Source organism: Vicia villosa, linkage group LG5 (genome assembly GCF_029867415.1).
Source record: "Vicia villosa cultivar HV-30 ecotype Madison, WI linkage group LG5, Vvil1.0, whole genome shotgun sequence".
NCBI classification, from domain to species: Eukaryota; Viridiplantae; Streptophyta; class Magnoliopsida; order Fabales; family Fabaceae; genus Vicia; species Vicia villosa.
In genome coordinates this window covers 90,150,917-90,173,702 of record NC_081184.1, presented here as the reverse complement: position 1 = coordinate 90,173,702, position 22,786 = coordinate 90,150,917, and the positions used below count along the sequence as shown (strand labels likewise).

The window sequence follows — 22,786 nt, the reverse complement described above, 5'->3', positions numbered from 1 at the left end:
GTAGTTTGACACCTAGAGGCTTTTCAACTTTCTAAAAGCCATAAAACAATTTCAACAAATAAATAACATATCACAAGTATTCTAATATGGTACTTAAGGTTATCATCATGGCAGGAAACACATGTCACACATGTAATAGTGACACTCACATACATTTTTTATTTGCTGTCTCCAAACACACAAGAACGAAGGGATGAGTAATAAATAAATAAATATTTTATTTTGAATGTATATTACCTTTATATCACTCTCAAGTCTACAATACTAATATATTGAGAATTTGAAGAATAAATTTAACCATAGACCTCTTGCATTGTATGAACTATTTTGATTTGTAGAATAAAACAAAAATACATTTAAAAAGTTTATCAGAGCCTGGTTTCGATCCAGGGACCTGTGGGTTATGGGCCCACCACGCTTCCGCTGCGCCACTCTGATTCACATTAAATTTATGATTTTCATTAAATTAATAGATTGAGCATTGGTAATATGAAAAAAAATCATTCAGTAAAGAGTTTTCATTCGTATAACAATGAGTAAGGAACCATTTTGATTTATATGCACCTTTATGGTTATCGATAATCATGCAATTTCTAGAATAACTAACAACCAACATACAAAATGCACTTCACTTTAACATTTAAAAATAATAAAGGGTGAGCAGTCAAAAGTGAATAAAGATGAAATATTTTATATAAGAAAACCTTCAGTAGTTAGAATTCTCGTAATATTTTAAAGAAACATAGATAGACATTTCTCGTGTATCAACATATACAACAATTTGCGCATTGAATTCATCAACACGCATTGGAACTTAAACTAATATCCTTAATTAAAAGTGCGGTAACATTTAGGGGCATATTACTACACATAACTGATTATTGCACCTTAAGACATAAAGTATCGTTCAATTTATTGAACATGGCTTCATAACTTACACAAATAATTTTATTTCTGTGTTCATATATGACACGTATGTTCATTATAATGAACGAAACTACAACTCACGCATAGATATATAACTCCGAGACATTTTAATGAAAAAGTGAAATCAGAAAAACAAAAGGGAAATGGCATAAGAAATTAATATTAATATTATAGTTTAGAGTATGAATATGTAACCTTTTGATTAAAAGCATTTGGGTTTCATTCCATATCCATAGACCTATATCATTCATTCGCTTGTTAACTTTCCAAGTAATCTTTGTATTTTAAGTAGTCCTTTAAAATTTCATGTTATCTTGGTGTAATGCTTTTGCCGACATCTATTGTGAGTACATTATTGAGTGTAACACTAATTATCTGGTATCCACGATAATTTTTTCTTTCATCACAGAAACTTAATCGTAAGAAACAACTTTCATATAAACATCTTGAACACAATATTTTCTGTTTTAGACTGGTCCAATGGCTAAGCATGGCCCAATCTGTGGGACAAAGGAAAAGCGTTTTCCTCTTTCTGCTCCTCGACTTATCAAGAGTGGTCAGTTGGCTCCAAGTCTATCTAAATCACTAATGCCCTTACCTACACCTCTGCACGCACCAATTGCTAGTTTCCACTGTGTCAGGGAAGCCTTCAAGGATGACGAGCATGAGCTTCTCGTCCCTTCTTTCAGGCAGAATTCCTGGAAGTCACCTATTCTTGAGAGGGTCAGGTATTCAACATCTTATCCCTAAAAACACTCCCCCGTATCTCTGCACTTTCACTGACTTTAGCATCAGAGTGCCTTGAAGGTTCACCCCCTCCTCCTTGATTCCAGCATTGTAGACGAAGTCTCTGGCCCACTTCAGGTTCTGATAAACCGGTAAGATCATTTTTGTTTAGTAATATATGTTTTAAAAAAATAAAATAGATAATTTTTTCATCTAACCTATTTTTTATTCTTAGACTTGTTGGTATGGGCCCACATGCCCTCACCAACACCACTCAAATTTGGATTAGACTTTAAATTTAAACATATTTAATATTTCGCTGACGTTAACATGAAGTTAATGAATAATAATTGACTTAATTTGGTTATTTTACCTTGCAAATACAAAACTACTTGGTTTAAGTCGATGTATATTTAATTTATTTGTTTGGTTTTTGTCCCTACATATCTTTTTATCCTTTTTATTTTATATTAATTTATGCAATATATCGAGTATTTGATTTTTGTCTTTAAGTCACTAAAATTGAAAAATCTAAAATCTAATGTTTTTTAAAATACCGTGATAAATTACAATAAAAATTAACTAAATAGGGATTAATACTAACGAACTAAAAGCAAAAGCAAAATAAAGAATATTTCGAAGAGTGTTAAGCCAAACAAAAAATTTCCAGGGATTAAAACAAAAAAGGATATTATTTGCAAGGTTAAGTACATATTTAAACCTTAGTTTTTATATAATATATAGATTTGTAGTATGATATTGAAGATAAATGGGTTTAATGAGTTTTCAACATTATGTTATAACCTAAATTTATTTTTGTGTCTGAATCATTAACTATTATCCTTAAATACGAATTTCATAAATGTGTAAAGTAAAATTTTAGAGGGTGAGTGATAAAATTTATGAAAGATAAATTATACGTATACATATAATCACAAAGTATTCTAATTATTTTACTTAATGCTATTGTTAAATTTTTCGTGTATCAACTTTTTCAACAAATGCTACATTAAATATTTAAGAAACATTGAACGGGAAAGACACCTAGAAAACTAATCATGAGATATTACTTAGAGAAATATTGAGACATATACAAAATTTAAAGTAGTTTGACACCTAGAGGCTTTTCAACTTTCTAAAAGCCATAAAACAATTTCAACAAATAAATAACATATCACAAGTATTCTAATATGGTACTTAAGGTTATCATCATGGCAGGAAACACATGTCACACATGTAATAGTGATACTCACATACATTTTTTATTTGCTGTCTCCAAACACACAAGACAAAGGGATGAGTAATAAATAAATAAATATTTTATTTTGAATGTATATTACCTTTATATCACTCTCAAGTCTACAATACTAATATATTGAGAATTTGAAGAATAAATTTAACCATAGACCTCTTGCATTGTATGAACTATTTTGATTTGTAGAATAAAACAAAAATACATTTAAAAAGTTTATCAGAGCCTGGTTTCGATCCAGGGACCTGTGGGTTATGGGCCCACCACGCTTCCGCTGCTCCACTCTGATTCACATTAAATTTATGATTTTCATTAAATTAATAGATTGAGCATTGGTAATATGAAAAAAAATCATTCAGTAAAGAGTTTTCATTCGTATAACAATGAGTAAGGAACCATTTTGATTTATATGCACCTTTAGGGTTATCGATAATGTAATACCCCATATTTGTGTAAGCATGATTATTTATATACATTATAAGTGACTAAGATGGTGAGTGGATTAGTTAGAACCAAAAGGAATTGGTTAGAAACTAACTAAGTGGCAGTGGTGTAAATATGACTTAGTTAGAGGGTATTATGGACCTTAACCTTATATTGCATGGCACATGATTGCTTAGTTAGAGACACATTATTCCAAACTCAGAATTTGTGAAGAGAGAAGTGGAAAGAGAAGTAGAAGAAGCTTTGCATCTCCATTCAAGTTTCATTTTCGTATTCCAATGGCAGCCTCCACTAAATCAGGTATATCTCCCAACTCGTAACTCCGATCGTAACGATTCTGGTCCCATTGGAAAGCTAACGAATTTCTCTTCGATTTGCACCTATGGTTCGCGTTCATAGCTTGTTTATTGGTGGAGATAAACGCATTTGAAGATTGATGATTGATGCTGAAAGTGAGTACAAGAGTGGTTACGGGTTTGATCATATTAGAGGTGAAGTGTTGGTCAAAGAGAGAGTTCAATGGCAGCAAGAGTATTCTCATAACCCCCATTAAATCCATGGTGAGTCCTTAGTTAGAGGCTTGGGGGAATTTGTGGTAATTTGCATGTTGGGGTTTAGGGATTTTTGAGTGATAATCCATGATCATTGATGCTAATGTGCCTTTGATGATTTATACTCCATATTTATGTTGCAAATATGTTGTACTTGTTGTTCTTCCGTACATGCAGGTGAGATAGAAGGGTTAAAGTACCCATAGCGGAACTAGTGCGTTCTGCATTTTTCTGGTTCTGCTATGGTCCGCTAAGCGGGCTAAGGCCGCTTAGCGGATGCTGAGCATTTTTCCAGAAATTCGCGGTTCCGCTGAGCGGACCCAGTCTGCCCGCTGAGCGGAGGATGCTGTTTGTGAAGAAAAATAAAAATCGCGAGCCCGCTAAGCGGGCGTGAGACCGCTAAGCGGGGAAACAGTTGAGGTTCGCCACTGGAAAGCCCGCTTGCAGGCCGCTAAGCGGCCAATGCTGGGCGGAATTTTATTTTTCCTTCCCCTGAGGGCAGTTTCGGATTCTAATCGTAATCGGACCCCTCCTTAATTATTAATATGCATATGAATGTCTGAAGAGTGGTGTTTTATGACACACATTACCGATAATTCCATTCATTTTGTTTATGTGGAATATTATACATAATGTTGGATAAGTTTATTCCATAAATCCTTGTCTATTCAATTGTGATTGATTTTGAATACCTTGATGAGATAAGTATGGATCTATATTAATATCCAATGTTTTGGTTAAACATTCGGATTGGTTTGTATTATGATATTACACTTGATGCGTGTACGTATGCTTGAATCGAAGTGGTCGGGGGCTAGGTTGGGATATACCTGTTACTATGATGTAAGGTATTATCCTGGATCATGTGGTCCGTGGAATAGTCCGATGTTATGATCAGAGGTCGCGCACCTGAGCTACCGTTGTAGTGTGCTCGTGAGTGCCGTGAGGGGCTTATACTCATTGACGTTGACACACTTGCGTGCTCGGTATGGTGGCGTTATATGGCCATGTAGGCTATTACATAATGATTGTAACTCACCTCTAGTAAAGTCATGTAGACTAATACTAGGCTTTCGCCCGGTGGGACCATGCGTCAAGGTGGCGGTTTGTACTCGGCGTAACCCACTTGCGTAAAGAAGGTTAATGGGACAATGACGCCATTTAGGCTAATGTCATCTCGCGGCCACTTAGGCTTGTGCGAACCCGTTTAACCATCTTGCAGTGAGCTTGTACAAGTCCCTTGACACTAGGCATGGGTGGACTCATCGAGGGTGCGTTCGTTCCATAATCTAGCCGAGGTTTATTACACTTCTTGATTCCCCGTATATGGATACGGGTTTTGCATACTTGTTTCTGACATACCTGTGATATGATGAGTCCTATGGTGGACGATTCCTTGTTTTCTCCGTACTTGTACCGGATGTGAGGATAACCCCGAATCAATGGTGGATTCGGTTTTGATGCATGTACCCTGTAGATCCGAGTGGACCCATAGGATAGGAGGACTCACTGAGATTTAGTAATCTCACCCCAATCAACTTATATTTTTTTTCAGGTGCAGTTTAGTAGCTTTTGGCAAATAGCAGGTTCGGATTTATGGCTTGAAGTGGTGTTGGCTCGAAGACCTCGTCAGATCTCATTTTCCGCTGTGCAGATCCATTGAAGACACATGTTTTGTAATTCTTATTAGAATTTCATGTTGTATTTTATATGGATCTTTCTATATCTATAGCTTTTGTATGTACTCAATATCAATTTTAACGTTTCATGCATAATATACTAGTCAGTTATGTATGGGTTGTTACAGTTGGTATCAGAGCAGGTCGATTCTCGGCCGAGCCATGAGACATCACTAGCAATTCCTTTTACTCCTCTCAAGTGTGCGTTGCTAGCCTGATTTTACTGAAATCTCATTCAGTTGTTGAACTTGATCAACTCATCGACTGAGTGTGAGACAGTAGAATTACGGCAGGGCTGCCACGAGGACTCGTAAACCTGTAAGTGTCGTGAACCCAAGTAGCAAGGATTAGTTGGGTGGTGAATTGTATATGGAAGCTAGATTTATTGGACGACGTAAGTTGAAGGGATCTTGGAGTTGTCAGATTTAGGAGGAGCGTTTGACGCAAAGATGTGGATCGAGACAACTGGAACCCCCAGGATTTTGATTGGACGGAGTGGAACCTTCTCTAAGTCTTGGTAATAGCAAGGGAAATCCAGACAGGATTGAGAAAGAGCCTTGTAAGTGAGATTCTCCGAAGGTGTTGAGCTGGGATTTAGTAGGATTCAGTACTGATGATGCTACCGGTGTTAAGTGCGACTGATGAGCTGATAGGACAAAATGACCCCTGGAAATGCGGATAGAAGAGTTAGACCTTTCTGATTGCGCTGGTACGGATAGTAATTGGAGGGCGGAGTATTAGACCCTGATTCAACTTGACGTACCCTAAGCGAGAGTGGTTTCCTAGTAAAGGTTGATGGAAGGTGCGGATGTGGTAACTTACGATTGGGCGAAGCTTGAATACCAGTCGGTAGAAGAGGATGTGTATTTCTATTCTTATCATTTTGTATTTAAGTTCTAGAACTACGCTAGATGGAATATGAAATGATGTAGAAGCGTGAAATGCAGTGACCTAAGTTCTTGTTAGTTGTTGTTTGTCTGACCCCGAGTGAAGCCATAGAACTACGCTTGGCGTTGGGCGTTCAGGCGAGTAAGAACTGAGATCTATCTGGAACGTCAGTAGGATGATCGCAGTTGAGTTGGTTGTTAGGAACCATAGTATTCCTATCTGGACTGAATTATCCTTGGAATCTCATGCACTGCATGGCAATCCGAAGTTGAACTTCAAATCTTCGTGCTTGGCGTTTTGGCTTTCCTAGTAAGTAAACCTTGGTGTGTAGCACTCTCAGGTTTTAGCATCCTGAGGAGTGTGATTCGAAGGACTTGAGGAACGGTGAGCCTATTGGAAGCCTGTTCAGACACTGGTCGGTTGTGACAGTAGGATACTCGTGGGGGTCATTATACGCCACTGAGGTAGTTTACCAGGATACATGGCCTCGGAGTTAGACCACCATGTTGGTACTACCAGACGGGTATGATGCCACAGTATCGCTACCGTGCACAAAGATGCGTGAGCCATCTTTTTCCGACATGTGTGGGACGAAGGTGATCTGAAGCTCAAGGTAGAATTCTGATTTGGCACTCCTGAGACACAGATCCAGACTCTCATAAAGTATGTGAGATAAGGATCCATACGTCGCGCTCGATAGTAGAGGAATAACTAGACAGGCGATAGTGGGATGGATCAAGATCCGATACTATACGTATGGAGACTCTGAATGATCGTGATCGCGTGAGTTAGTATCAGATTGTATGTAATACCCTGACTCTCTAAACCCGATAATTATTATTTAATTGGTTAAGTGATGATTAGAAGGCATATTGATATTGGATTATATTAATCTAAGAAGGATTATTAAGAGAAAGTTTCATTTGGAATGGTTAGAATCTAATGGCATAGTTAGAATATGACTACATGGCATTGTTGTAAATATGAACAAGTTAGAGGACATAATGGACCTTGAGTAATGTTGCATGATATAAGGCCTTGTTTGGGTGCATGCTATTCATTTTTGTTTCACAATTCAGAATTTGGAGCAAGAGAGAAAGGAGGAAGTTATGTTCATCAATTCCATTTTCGCACCTTGGGTACAGCCTCCACTAAATCAGGTATATCTCTCAACTCGTAACTCCGATCGTAACGATTCTGGTCCCATTGGAAAGCTAACGAATTTCTCTTCGATTTGCACCTATGGTTCACATTTATAGCTTCTGTTTTGAAGGAGAAAAACGAGTTTGAAGTTGGGACATGCATGCTGAATGTGATGAAGAATGGGCTACGGGTTTGATGAGTTTGGAGTTGGAGTTTTGATCAAGATAGGAACTCAATTGCAGCATGTTCATCATCTAAAGCTCTATTAATCCAATGTGAGTCCTTAGATAGCAACTTGGGTAGAAATTGGGAAATTGTATGTTATGGGGCTAGGGTGAGATACACTTGATGCATGATATATGTTCTTTGCTGATTAAACTATATTGCATGTTGATAGTGTGCTTGTGTTCCATGTTGTTTCTACTAATAATCGATAATGCACTCTTTTGGAATGATATTGGGATGTTAGAAGTGTTTGGATTAAAGTTAGAATGGATTTAGAACCCTTAAAATGCTGAAAAACATATTCTGATGCAGAGTAATCGGTTACGGGTCTTTGGGTAACCGATTACGCTGTTAAAAATGCAATTCTGGGTTGTTTTAGAGCCAGTAATCGGTTACTGGACTCTGGGTAATCGGATACCCTGGGCGCAGGGGGGAAAAATCAGCAAACTTCGGAAATTCGTAACTTTCGGCTCGGGTATCGGAATTACGCAAACTTTATATCGTTGGAAAGCTAGCGACGTGTACTTTCTAATTAAATTGGTCCCCAAATCAGAATGTGTGATTTAATAATATTGGAACCCTACTTAGTGAACCTCGTCGGGCGAGATTTTACATTACTAATTCCCCCGAGAGCAGTTATGTTCCGAATAGAGAACCGAACGCCTCCTTAGTTGTGTGAGACTTGTTTAAATTATAATTAAACATGTTAATGATGTTAATGATCATGGATATGTTATTTTTAATATGTGGATCATTCATGATTAGAATGGATTAATCTCATTGCACTTAATTGCTATATTATGTTTAAATACGAATGCTATGTTGTGATGAGATGTGAATATCTTGTTAATGCCCGTTGTTTTGGCTAAACAATTGGGATTGTGCGCTTGTGTGATTTGGCGCTTGATATGTGTGTATGCTTGAATCGAAACGGGCCGGGGGCTAGGTTACGTTACATCCCAAGCTTTGAGACCAATGGGACAGCCCCGATCATGTGATCTTGGGCTCACACCTGAGCTACCGTTGCAGTGTGCTTGTGAGGGTCTTGAGGCATTTCCCACTTGGCGTTAACACACTTGCGTGCTCGGTATGATAGCTTTGTGCGGCCAAGTAGGCCTACGCATAACAGGTAAACCATCTCTAGTGGTGCCATGTAGGCTACATCACTAGGCTTTCGCCCGATGGACCCATGTGTCAAGATGGCGTATTGTACTCGGCGTTAACACATGTGCGTGAAGATGGTTAATGGGACAATGACGCCAATTAGGCTAAGGTCATCTCGCAGCCATTTAGGCTTGTGCGAACCCGTCTAATCATCTTGCGGTGTGCTTGTACAAGTCTCTTGACAAGAGGCATGGGCGTGATTCATCGAGGGTGTGTTTTTATAACCTAGTCGAGGCATTAACGCGTTTCTGGATTCCCCGTATATGGATGCGGGTTTTGCATACTTGGTTTCTTATATAATTGCATATCTGCATTAATCGTCCAATGGTGGATGATTCCTTGTTTTCTTCGTACTTGTACCGGATGTGAGGATAACCCCGAATCAATGGTGGATTCGGTTTTGATGCATGTACCCTGTAGATCCGAGTGGACCCATAGGATAGGAGGACTCACTGAGATTTAGTAATCTCACCCCAATCAACTTATATTTTTTTCAGGTGTGGTTTAGTAGCTTTTGGTCAGAAGCAGGTTCGGACTGAAGACTTGGAAGTGGTGTTGGCTCGGAGACCTCGTCAGATCTCTTTTCCGCTGTGCAGATCCATTGAAGACACATGTTTTGTAATTATTAATAGGATTTCATGTTGTATTGTATTATGGATCTTTCTATATCTAAAGCTTTTGTATGTACTCAGTATCAATTTAACGTTTCATGCATAATATATTAGTCAGTTATGTATGGGGTGTTACATTGTACCTTGGGGACGTTCTCGTTTCGTGAAGTGTTAAGTTGGCAATTTTGCATGAGTGTCTAGAGTGGGACTCATGTGTGGTCATGATATCCTGGTCATCATAGCGAGTGGCTATCATGTACCATTAGTGACCGGTGATGGAATATGCGAATTGTATCTTGGATCGGCTCGATGTGTGATGTGTCTGGTAAGGTATTGCTAGATACTCTGAGTGGAGAAGTGTTAATCTTGGTAGAGCATGGACATTTTGGTTTGAGAACTGCTAAGGAGTTTATAAGAGAGATGTTCGAAGTGCAAAGTGCAATTTCTTACATTGTGGCTACACTCTGACTGTTAGAAGCACCGCAATGAAGGATGCAGCCGCCGAGGAAGTCAGTTTAATGTCTGATTCAGAGGTGGAACAGACATTAGATGACTGTGTGAATGGAGTGTGGCTATGGGAGTATTTTTATATCAGTAAGTCGCACGAGTTATCAAAGGTAATATTACGCTAAGAGAATGAAGGTGTATGGTTGGGTAGAAGTTGTGTAGAACTGCTAGAGTTATCATGAGCTGCAGTACGTCGTGAAGGGTTCGATATACCAGTTGAGCAACAAGATTTGTTGGAATGACAAACATAGTAGTTGTACATTGTGGAAATCAGTGACAAGGACGAAACTCTAAGTCAGTGAGTATTTGGGTTTCAATGTACGTAGATCGAAACGTGAGCCTAAGTTGTGGTAGATGAACTAATATGGAATGGCAGAGTAAGTAGAAACTTGATTCTGGAGAGTACTCAACTTTGAGGAGTAGTAGTCGACGATGGATGTATATGGAGTTCTGGCACGTGTTGTAATTGGACGACTGTAGATAAGAAATTATTGTGTATTAATGGGAACTAAGTGAATTATGGATATAACGTGACTCAGAGGATTTCAAGGTGTGTGTAAATTGTTGGAATCAGAGTAGCGCAACGGATCGAGGAAGAATCAGATAAGTCTGAGGTAAGAACGAACGAACTATTTGTAGGATTTTATGTTGAGATGAAAGTATCTTCCTAAGGGAAATTGTCGAAGCAGCGTTTCGTTCATTCCAGACTCTCAAGGATCACCATAAACTCGAGAGGTGTTGTCAATGGACCGGCTTGGGAATACGTTTTGTGGATGGCATGCGGTCCGATGTTCGTAGGTCATCAGTTTAGCTTGTAAGTCACAAGGGTTGGACTGAGTATCGTGACCATTGAAATGCTAAAGGCAAGTGAAGGATTGCAATTGACGTAAGTTCTTTGTGGTTGTGTCTTGTGTACTATGATCGTGCAGGAAGACTTGGACAACGGTTACAGGTCAGCTGTTGAGTTTCACCTCTCATCAGTAGAATCTTATGTGAAGTTGTCGAGTGTCAAGGCTATAATTGCAAGATGTTACCCCTTTGCGGTTTACGGTGACAGTTGTTATGTCTAAACTTGAGTAAGGGTTTAAGTAAGGAGATTCAGTTGTATAAGTAAGGGGTAAACTTGAGACAATCATCCTAAGACTTTGGGAACCAGAAGTTAAAACCCAGACATCTGGCTAACGCCTAACGTCGTTGTATGTACCTTTGTGGAGAATAATTTGAAGTGTTATCGCGTAAGTGACGTTGTGGCAATAATCCTCAAACGGGAAGTAATTCAAAGAGCTGAGTGGATTATTAGAGTTTTTGAAGTTATGGAAATCCAGTGCAGAGCAGTGGAGGTCGAGGACCTTGGAAAGGTCTTATACCAAATATATGTCAAGACGAAGTACCTGAATAGACGTGTTGCTTGAGAGTTAAGGTTCTAATCATGTATAGTGGGACGCAAGTATTTTGGCATATTGTGTTTCTTCGTATGGAATGACCCTCAGACAGAGTAGTGAGATTATCTAGAGAGGAATGTAAGTAACATTCTTTCCCTTGATTAGATAGATATGAGTGGTTGGTTTTCATGGTGAACAGAAGGAATTCGAGGACGAATTCTAATTAAGGGGGGGAGAATGTAATACCCCATATTTGTGTAAGCATGATTATTTATATACATTATAAGTGACTAAGATGGTGAGTGGATTAGTTAAAACCAAAAGGAATTGGTTAGAAACTAACTAAGTGGCAGTGGTGTAAATATGACTTAGTTAGAGGGTATTATGGACCTTAACCTTATATTGCATGGCACATGATTGCTTAGTTAGAGACACATTATTCCAAACTCAGAATTTGTGAAGAGAGAAGTGGAAAGAGAAGTAGAAGAAGCTTTGCATCTCCATTCAAGTTTCATTTTCGTATTCCAATGGCAGCCTCCACTAAATCAGGTATATCTCCCAACTCGTAACTCCGATCGTAACGATTCTGGTCCCATTGGAAAGCTAACGAATTTCTCTTCGGTTTGCACCTATGGTTCGCGTTCATAGCTTGTTTATTGGTGGAGATAAACGCATTTGAAGATTGATGATTGATGCTGAAAGTGAGTACAAGAGTGGTTACGGGTTTGATCATATTAGAGGTGAAGTGTTGGTCAAAGAGAGAGTTCAATGGCAGCAAGAGTATTCTCATAACCCCCATTAAATCCATGGTGAGTCCTTAGTTAGAGGCTTGGGGGAATTTGTGGTAATTTGCATGTTGGGGTTTAGGGATTTTTGAGTGATAATCCATGATCATTGATGCTAATGTGCCTTTGATGATTTATACTCCATATTTATGTTGCAAATATGTTGTACTTGTTGTTCTTCCGTACATGCAGGTGAGATAGAAGGGTTAAAGTACCCATAGCGGAACTGGTGCGTTCTGCATTTTTCTGGTTCTGCTATGGACCGCTAAGCGGGCTAAGGCCGCTTAGCGGATGCAGAGCATTTTTCCAGAAATTCGCGGTTCTGCTGAGCGGACCCAGTCTGCCCGCTGAGCGGAGGATGCTGTTTGTGAAGAAAAATAAAAATCGCGAGCCCGCTAAGCGGACGTGAGACCGCTAAGCGGGGAAACAGTTGAGGTTCGCCACTAGAAAGCCCGCTTGCAGGCCGCTAAGCGGCGAGTGCTGGGCGGAATTTTATTTTTCCTTCCCCTGAGGGCAGTTTCGGATTCTAATCGTAATCGGACCCCTCCTTAATTATTAATATGCATATGAATGTCTGAAGAGTGGTGTTTTATGACACACATTACCGATAATTCCATTCATTTTGTTTATGTGGAATATTATACATAATGTTGGATAAGTTTATTCCATAAATCCTTGTCTATTCAATTGTGATTGATTTTGAATACCTTGATGAGATAAGTATGGATCTATATTAATATCCAATGTTTTGGTTAAACATTCGGATTGGTTTGTATTATGATATTACACTTGATGCGTGTACGTATGCTTGAATCGAAGTGGTCGGGGGCTAGGTTGGGATATACCTGTTACTATGATGTAAGGTATTATCCTGGATCATGTGGTCCGTGGAATAGCCCGATGTTATGATCAGAGGTCGCACACCTGAGCTACCGTTGTAGTGTGCTCGTGAGTGCCGTGAGGGGCTTATACTCATTGACGTTGACACACTTGCGTGCTCGGTATGGTGGGGTTATGTGGCCATGTAGGCTATTACATAATGATTGTAACTCACCTCTAGTAAAGTCATGTAGACTAATACTAGGCTTTCGCCCGGTGGGACCATGCGTCAAGGTGGCGGTTTGTACTCGGCGTAACCCACTTGCGTAAAGAAGGTTAATGGGACAATGACGCCATTTAGGCTAATGTCATCTCGCGGCCACTTAGGCTTGTGCGAACCCGTTTAACCATCTTGCAGTGAGCTTGTACAAGTCCCTTGACACTAGGCATGGGTGGACTCATCGAGGGTGCGTTCGTTCCATAATCTAGCCGAGGTTTATTACACTTCTTGATTCCCCGTATATGGATACGAGTTTTGCATACTTGTTTCTGACATACCTGTGATATGATGAGTCCTATGGTGGACGATTCCTTGTTTTCTCCGTACTTGTACCGGATGTGAGGATAACCCCGAATCAATGGTGGATTCGGTTTTGATGCATGTACCCTGTAGATCCGAGTGGACCCATAGGATAGGAGGACTCACTGAGATTTAGTAATCTCACCCCAATCAACTTATATTTTTTTTCAGGTGCAGTTTAGTAGCTTTTGGCAGATAGCAGGTTCGGATTTATGGCTTGAAGTGGTGTTGGCTCGAATACCTCGTCAGATCTCATTTTCCGCTGTGCAGATCCATTGAAGACACATGTTTTGTAATTCTTATTAGAATTTCATGTTGTATTTTATATGGATCTTTCTATATCTATAGCTTTTGTATGTACTCAATATCAATTTTAACGTTTCATGCATAATATACTAGTCAGTTATGTATGGGTTGTTACAGATAATCATGCAATTTCTAGAATAACTAACAACCAACATACAAAATGCACTTCACTTAAACATTTAAAAATAATAAAGGGTGAGCAGTCAAAAGTGAATAAAGATGAAATATTTTATATAAGAAAACCTTCAATAGTTAGAATTCTCGTAATATTTTAAAGAAACATAGATAGACATTTCTCGTGTATCAACATATACAACAATTTGCGCATTGAATTCATCAACACGCATTGGAACTTAAACTAATATCCTTAATTAAAAGTGCGGTAACATTTAGGGGCATATTACTACACATAACTGATTATTGCACCTTAAGACATAAAGTATCGTTCAATTTATTGAACATGGCTTCATAACTTACACAAATAATTTTATTTCTGTGTTCATATATGACACGTATGTTCATTATAATGAACGAAACTACAACTCACGCATAGATATATAACTCCGAGACATTTTAATGAAAAAGTGAAATCAGAAAAACAAAAGGGAAATGGCATAAGAAATTAATATTAATATTATAGTTTAGAGTATGAATATGTAACCTTTTGATTAAAAGCATTTGGGTTTCATTCCATATCTGTAGACCTATATCATTCATTCGCTTGTTAACTTTCCAAGTAATCTTTGTATTTTAAGTAGTCCTTTAAAATTTCATGTTATCTTGGTGTAATGCTTTTGCCGACATCTATTGTAAGTACATTATTGAGTGTAACACTAATCATCTGGTATCCACGATAATTTTTTCTTTCATCACATAAACTTAATCGTAAGAAACAACTTTCATATAAACATCTTGAACACAATATTTTCTGTTTTAGACTGGTCCAATGGCTAAGCATGGCCCAATCTGTGGGACAAAGGAAAAGCGTTTTCCTCTTTCTGCTCCTCGACTTATCAAGAGTGGTCAGTTGGCTCCAAGTCTATCTAAATCACTAATGCCTTTACCTACACCTCTGCATGCACCAATTGCTAGTTTTCACTGTGTCAGGGAAGCCTTCAAGGATGACGAGCATGAGCTTCTCGTCCCTTCTTTCAGGCAGAATTCCTGGAAGTCACCTATTCTTGAGAGGGTCAGGTATTCAACATTTTATCCCTAAAAACACTCCCCCGTATCTCTGCACTTTCACTGACTTTAGCATCAGAGTGCCTTGAAGGTTCACCCCCTCCTCCTTGATTCCAGCATTGTAGACGAAGTCTCTGGCCCACTTCAGGTTCTGATAAACCGGTAAGATCATTTTTGTTTAGTAATATATGTTTTTAAAAAATAAAATAGATAATTTTTTCATCTAACCTATTTTTTATTCTTAGACTTGTTGGTAATGGGCCCACATGCCCTCACCAACACCACTCAAATTTGGATTAGACTTTAAATTTAAACATATTTATTATTTCGCTGACGTTAACATGAAGTTAATGAATAATAATTGACTTAATTTGGTTATTTTACCTTGCAAATACAAAACTACTTGGTTTAAGTCCATGTATATTTAATTTATTTGTTTGGTTTTTGTCCCTACATATCTTTTTATCCTTTTTATTTTATATTAATTTATGCAATATATCGAGTATTTGATTTTTGTCTTTAAGTCACTAAAATTGAAAAATCTAAAATCTAATGTTTTTTAAAATACCGTGATAAATTACAATAAAAATTAACTAAATAGGGATTAATACTAACGAACTAAAAGCAAAAGAAAAATAAAGAATATTTCGAAGAGTGTTAAGCCAAACAAAAAATTTCCAGGGATTAAAACAAAAAAGGATATTATTTGCAAGGTTAAGTACATCTTTAAACCTTAGTTTTTATATAATATATAGATTTGTAGTATGATATTGAAGATAAATGGGTTTAATGAGTTTTCAACATTATGTTATAACCTAAATTTATTTTTGTGTCTGAATCATTAACTATTATCCTTAAATACGAATTTCATAAATGTGTAAAGTAAAATTTTAGAGGGTGAGTGATAAAATTTATGAAAGATAAATTATACGTATACATATAATCACAAAGTATTCTAATTATTTTACTTAATGCTATTGTTAAATTTTTCGTGTATCAACTTTTTCAACAAATGCTACATTAAATATTTAAGAAACATTGAACGGGAAAGACACCTAGAAAACTAATCATGAGATATTACTTAGAGAAATATTGAGACATATACAAAATTTAAAGTAGTTTGACACCTAGAGGCTTTTCAACTTTCTAAAAGCCATAAAAAAATTTCAACAAATAAATAACATATCACAAGTATTCTAATATGATACTTAAGGTTATCATCATGGCAGGAAACACATGTCACACATGTAATAGTGACACTCACATACATTTTTTATTTGCTGTCTCCAAACACACAAGAACGAAGGGATGAGTAATAAATAAATAAATATTTTATTTTGAATGTATATTACCTTTATATCACTCTCAAGTCTACAATACTAATATATTGAGAATTTGAAGAATAAATTTAACCATAGACCTCTTGCATTGTATGAACTATTTTGATTTGTAGAATAAAACAAAAATACATTTAAAAAGTTTATCAAAGCCTGGTTTCGATCCAGGGACCTATGGGTTATGGGCCCACCACGCTTCCGCTGCGCCACTCTGATTCACATTAAATTTATGATTTTCATTAAATTAATAGATTGAGCATTGGTAATATGAAAAAAAATCATTCAGTAAAGAGTTTTCATTCATATAACAATGAGTAAGGAACCATTTTGATTTATATGCACCTTTATGGTTATCGATAATCATGCAATTTCTAGAATAACTAACAACCAACATACAAAATGCACTTCACTTAAACATTTAAAAATAATAAAGGGTGAGCAGTCAAAAGTGAATAAAGATGAAATATTTTATATAAGAAAACCTTCAGTAGTTAGAATTCTCGTGATATTTTAAAGAAACATAGATAGACATTTCTCGTGTATCAACATATACAACAATTTGCACATTGAATTCATCAACACGCATTGGAACTTAAACTAATATCCTTAATTAAAAGTGCGGTAACATTTAGGGGCATATTACTACACATAACTGATTATTGCACCTTAAGACATAAAGTATCGTTCAATTTATTGAACATGGCTTCATAACTTACACAAATAATTTTATTTCTGTGTTCATATATGACACGTATGTTCATTATAATGAACGAAACTACAACTCACGCATAGATATATAACTCCGAGACATTTTAATGAAAAAGTGAAATCAGAAAAACAAAAGGGAAATGGCATAAGAAATTAATATTAATATTATAGTTTAGAGTATGAATATGTAACCTTTTGATTAAAAGCATTTGGGTTTCATTCCATATCCGTAGACCTATATCATTCATTCGCTTGTTAACTTTCCAAGTAATCTTTGTATTTTAAGTAGTCCTTTAAAATTTCATGTTATCTTGGTGTAATGCTTTTGCCGACATCTATTGTGAGTACATTATTGAGTGTAACACTAATTATCTGGTATCCACGATAATTTTTTCTTTCATCACAGAAACTTAATCGTAAGAAACAACTTTCATATAAACATCTTGAACACAATATTTTCTGTTTTAGACTGGTCCAATGGCTAAGCATGGCCCAATCTGTGGGACAAAGGAAAAGCGTTTTCCTCTTTCTGCTCCTCGACTTATCAAGAGTGGTCAGTTGGCTCCAAGTCTATCTAAATCACTAATGCCCTTACCTACACCTCTGCACGCACCAATTGCTACTTTCCACTGTGTCAGGGAAGCCTTCAAGGATGACGAGCATGAGCTTCTCGTCCCTTCTTTCAGGCAGAATTCCTGGAAGTCACCTATTCTTGAGAGGGTCAGGTATTCAACATCTTATCCCTAAAAACACTCCCCCGTATCTCTGCACTTTCACTGACTTTAGCATCAGAGTGCCTTGAAGGTTCACCCCCTCCTCCTTGATTCCAGCATTGTAGACGAAGTCTCTGGCCCACTTCAGGTTCTGATAAACCGGTAAGATCATTTTTGTTTAGTAATATATGTTTTTAAAAAATAAAATAGATAATTTTTTCATCTAACCTATTTTTTATTCTTAGACTTGTTGGTAATGGGCCCACATGCCCTCACCAACACCACTCAAATTTGGATTAGACTTTAAATTTAAACATATTTATTATTTCGCTGACGTTAACATGAAGTTAATGAATAATAATTGACTTAATTTGGTTATTTTACCTTGCAAATACAAAACTACTTGGTTTAAGTCCATGTATATTTAATTTATTTGTTTGGTTTTTGTCCCTACATATCTTTTTATCCTTTTTATTTTATATTAATTTATGCAATATATCGAGTATTTGATTTTTGTCTTTAAGTCACTAAAATTGAAAAATCTAAAATCTAATGTTTTTTAAAATACCGTGATAAATTACAATAAAAATTAACTAAATAGGGATTAATACTAACGAACTAAAAGCAAAAGAAAAATAAAGAATATTTCGAAGAGTGTTAAGCCAAACAAAAAATTTCCAGGGATTAAAACAAAAAAGGATATTATTTGCAAGGTTAAGTACATCTTTAAACCTTAGTTTTTATATAATTTATAGATTTGTAGTATGATATTGAAGATAAATGGGTTTAATGAGTTTTCAACATTATGTTATAACCTAAATTTATTTTTGTGTCTGAATCATTAACTATTATCCTTAAATACGAATTTCATAAATGTGTAAAGTAAAATTTTAGAGGGTGAGTGATAAAATTTATGAAAGATAAATTATACGTATACATATAATCACAAAGTATTCTAATTATTTTACTTAATGCTATTGTTAAATTTTTCGTGTATCAACTTTTTCAACAAATGCTACATTAAATATTTAAGAAACATTGAACGGGAAAGACACCTAGAAAACTAATCATGAGATATTACTTAGAGAAATATTGAGACATATACAAAATTTAAAGTAGTTTGACACCTAGAGGCTTTTCAACTTTCTAAAAGCCATAAAAAAATTTCAACAAATAAATAACATATCACAAGTATTCTAATATGGTACTTAAGGTTATCATCATGGCAGGAAACACATGTCACACATGTAATAGTGACACTCACATACATTTTTTATTTGCTGTCTCCAAACACACAAGAACGAAGGGATGAGTAATAAATAAATAAATATTTTATTTTGAATGTATATTACCTTTATATCACTCTCAAGTCTACAATACTAATATATTGAGACTTTGAAGAATAAATTTAACCATAGACCTCTTGCATTGTATGAACTATTTTGATTTGTAGAATAAAACAAAAATACATTTAAAAAGTTTATCAAAGCCTGGTTTCAATCCAGGGACCTATGGGTTATGGGCCCACCACGCTTCCGCTGCGCCACTCTGATTCACATTAAATTTATGATTTTCATTAAATTAATAGATTGAGCATTGGTAATATGAAAAAAAATCATTCAGTAAAGAGTTTTCATTCATATAACAATGAGTAAGGAACCATTTTGATTTATATGCACCTTTATGGTTATCGATAATCATGCAATTTCTAGAATAACTAACAACCAACATACAAAATGCACTTCACTTAAACATTTAAAAATAATAAAGGGTGAGCAGTCAAAAGTGAATAAAGATGAAATATTTTATATAAGAAAACCTTCAGTAGTTAGAATTCTCGTGATATTTTAAAGAAACATAGATAGACATTTCTCTTGTATCAACATATACAACAATTTGCACATTGAATTCATCAACACGCATTGGAACTTAAACTAATATCCTTAATTAAAAGTGCGGTAACATTTAGGGGCATATTACTACACATAACTGATTATTGCACCTTAAGACATAAAGTATCGTTCAATTTATTGAACATGGCTTCATAACTTACACAAATAATTTTATTTCTGTGTTCATATATGACACGTATGTTCATTATAATGAACGAAACTACAACTCACGCATAGATATATAACTCCGAGACATTTTAATGAAAAAGTGAAATCAGAAAAACAAAAGGGAAATGGCATAAGAAATTAATATTAATATTATAGTTTAGAGTATGAATATGTAACCTTTTGATTAAAAGCATTTGGGTTTCATTCCATATCCGTAGACCTATATCATTCATTCGCTTGTTAACTTTCCAAGTAATCTTTGTATCTTAAGTAGTCCTTTAAAATTTCATGTTATCTTGGTGTAATGCTTTTGCCGACATCTATTGTGAGTACATTATTGAGTGTAACACTAATTATCTGGTATCCACGATAATTTTTTCTTTCATCACAGAAACTTAATCGTAAGAAACAACTTTCATATAAACATCTTGAACACAATATTTTCTGTTTTAGACTGGTCCAATGGCTAAGCATGGCCCAATCTGTGGGACAAAGGAAAAGCGTTTTCCTCTTTCTGCTCCTCGACTTATCAAGAGTGGTCAGTTGGCTCCAAGTCTATCTAAATCACTAATGCCCTTACCTACACCTCTGCACGCACCAATTGCTACTTTCCATTGTGTCAGGGAAGCCTTCAAGGATGACGAGCATGAGCTTCTCGTCCCTTCTTTCAGGCAGAATTCCTGGAAGTCACCTATTCTTGAGAGGGTCAGGTATTCAACATCTTATCCCTAAAAACACTCCCCCGTATCTCTGCACTTTCACTGACTTTAGCATCAGAGTGCCTTGAAGGTTCACCCCCTCCTCCTTGATTCCAGCATTGTAGACGAAGTCTCTGGCCCACTTCAGGTTCTGATAAACCGGTAAGATCATTTTTGTTTAGTAATATATGTTTTTAAAAAATAAAATAGATAATTTTTTCATCTAACCTATTTTTTATTCTTAGACTTGTTGGTAATGGGCCCACATGCCCTCACCAACACCACTCAAATTTGGATTAGACTTTAAATTTAAACATATTTATTATTTCGCTGACGTTAACATGAAGTTAATGAATAATAATTGACTTAATTTGGTTATTTTACCTTGCAAATACAAAACTACTTGGTTTAAGTCCATGTATATTTAATTTATTTGTTTGGTTTTTGTCCCTACATATCTTTTTATCCTTTTTATTTTATATTAATTTATGCAATATATCGAGTATTTGATTTTTGTCTTTAAGTCACTAAAATTGAAAAATCTAAAATCTAATGTTTTTTAAAATACCGTGATAAATTACAATAAAAATTAACTAAATAGGGATTAATACTAACGAACTAAAAGCAAAAGAAAAATAAAGAATATTTCGAAGAGTGTTAAGCCAAACAAAAAATTTCCAGGGATTAAAACAAAAAAGGATATTATTTGCAAGGTTAAGTACATCTTTAAACCTTAGTTTTTATATAATTTATAGATTTGTAGTATGATATTGAAGATAAATGGGTTTAATGAGTTTTCAACATTATGTTATAACCTAAATTTATTTTTGTGTCTGAATCATTAACTATTATCCTTAAATACGAATTTCATAAATGTGTAAAGTAAAATTTTAGAGGGTGAGTGATAAAATTTATGAAAGATAAATTATACGTATACATATAATCACAAAGTATTCTAATTATTTTACTTAATGCTATTGTTAAATTTTTCGTGTATCAACTTTTTCAACAAATGCTACATTAAATATTTAAGAAACATTGAACGGGAAAGACACCTAGAAAACTAATCATGAGATATTACTTAGAGAAATATTGAGACATATACAAAATTTAAAGTAGTTTGACACCTAGAGGCTTTTCAACTTTCTAAAAGCCATAAAACAATTTCAACAAATAAATAACATATCACAAGTATTCTAATATGGTACTTAAGGTTATCATCATGGCAGGAAACACATGTCACACATGTAATAGTGACACTCACATACATTTTTTATTTGCTGTCTCCAAACACACAAGAACGAAGGGATGAGTAATAAATAAATAAATATTTTATTTTGAATGTATATTACCTTTATATCACTCTCAAGTCTACAATACTAATATATTGAGAATTTGAAGAATAAATTTAACCATAGACCTCTTGCATTGTATGAACTATTTTGATTTGTAGAATAAAACAAAAATACATTTAAAAAGTTTATCAGAGCCTGGTTTCGATCCAGGGACTTGTGGGTTATGGGCCCACCACGCTTCCGCTGCACCACACTGATTCACATTAAATTTATGATTTTCATTAAATTAATAGATTGAGCATTGGTAATATGAAAAAAAATCATTCAGTAAAGAGTTTTCATTCATATAACAATGAGTAAGGAACCATTTTGATTTATATGCACCTTTATGGTTATCGATAATCATGCAATTTCTAGAATAACTAACAACCAACATACAAAATGCACTTCACTTAAACATTTAAAAATAATAAAGGGTGAGCAGTCAAAAGTGAATAAAGATGAAATATTTTATATAAGAAAACCTTCAGTAGTTAGAATTCTCGTAATATTTTAAAGAAACATAGATAGACATTTCTCGTGTATCAACATATACAACAATTTGCGCATTGAATTCATCAACACTTATTGGAACTTAAACTAATATCCTTAATTAAAAGTGCGGTAACATTTAGGGGCATATTACTACACATAACTGATTATTGCACCTTAAGACATAAAGTATCGTTCAATTTATTGAACATGGCTTCATAACTTACACAAATAATTTTATTTCTGTGTTCATATATGACACGTATGTTCATT

General features: G+C 35.5%; 1 long non-coding RNA gene and 2 other non-coding genes across 3 annotated transcripts; 1 reads left to right on the top strand and 2 right to left on the bottom strand.

Moving 5' to 3' along the window:
• Positions 1-366: 366 nt before the first annotated feature.
• TRNAM-CAU (transfer RNA methionine (anticodon CAU)) lies at positions 367-438 on the bottom strand. Its single transcript has one exon. It is a non-coding gene; the product is annotated as a tRNA-Met (tRNA).
• Positions 439-7,544: 7,106 nt separating this feature from the next.
• LOC131606845 (uncharacterized) lies at positions 7,545-13,952 on the top strand. Its single transcript, XR_009285074.1, has 3 exons — positions 7,545-7,627; positions 7,727-7,885; positions 13,855-13,952. It is a non-coding gene; the product is annotated as an uncharacterized LOC131606845 (long non-coding RNA).
• A 2,700-nt stretch (positions 13,953-16,652) lies between these two features.
• Positions 16,653-16,724, bottom strand: TRNAM-CAU (transfer RNA methionine (anticodon CAU)). The gene has a single exon. It is a non-coding gene; the product is annotated as a tRNA-Met (tRNA).
• Between the last annotated feature and the right edge of the window lie 6,062 nt (positions 16,725-22,786).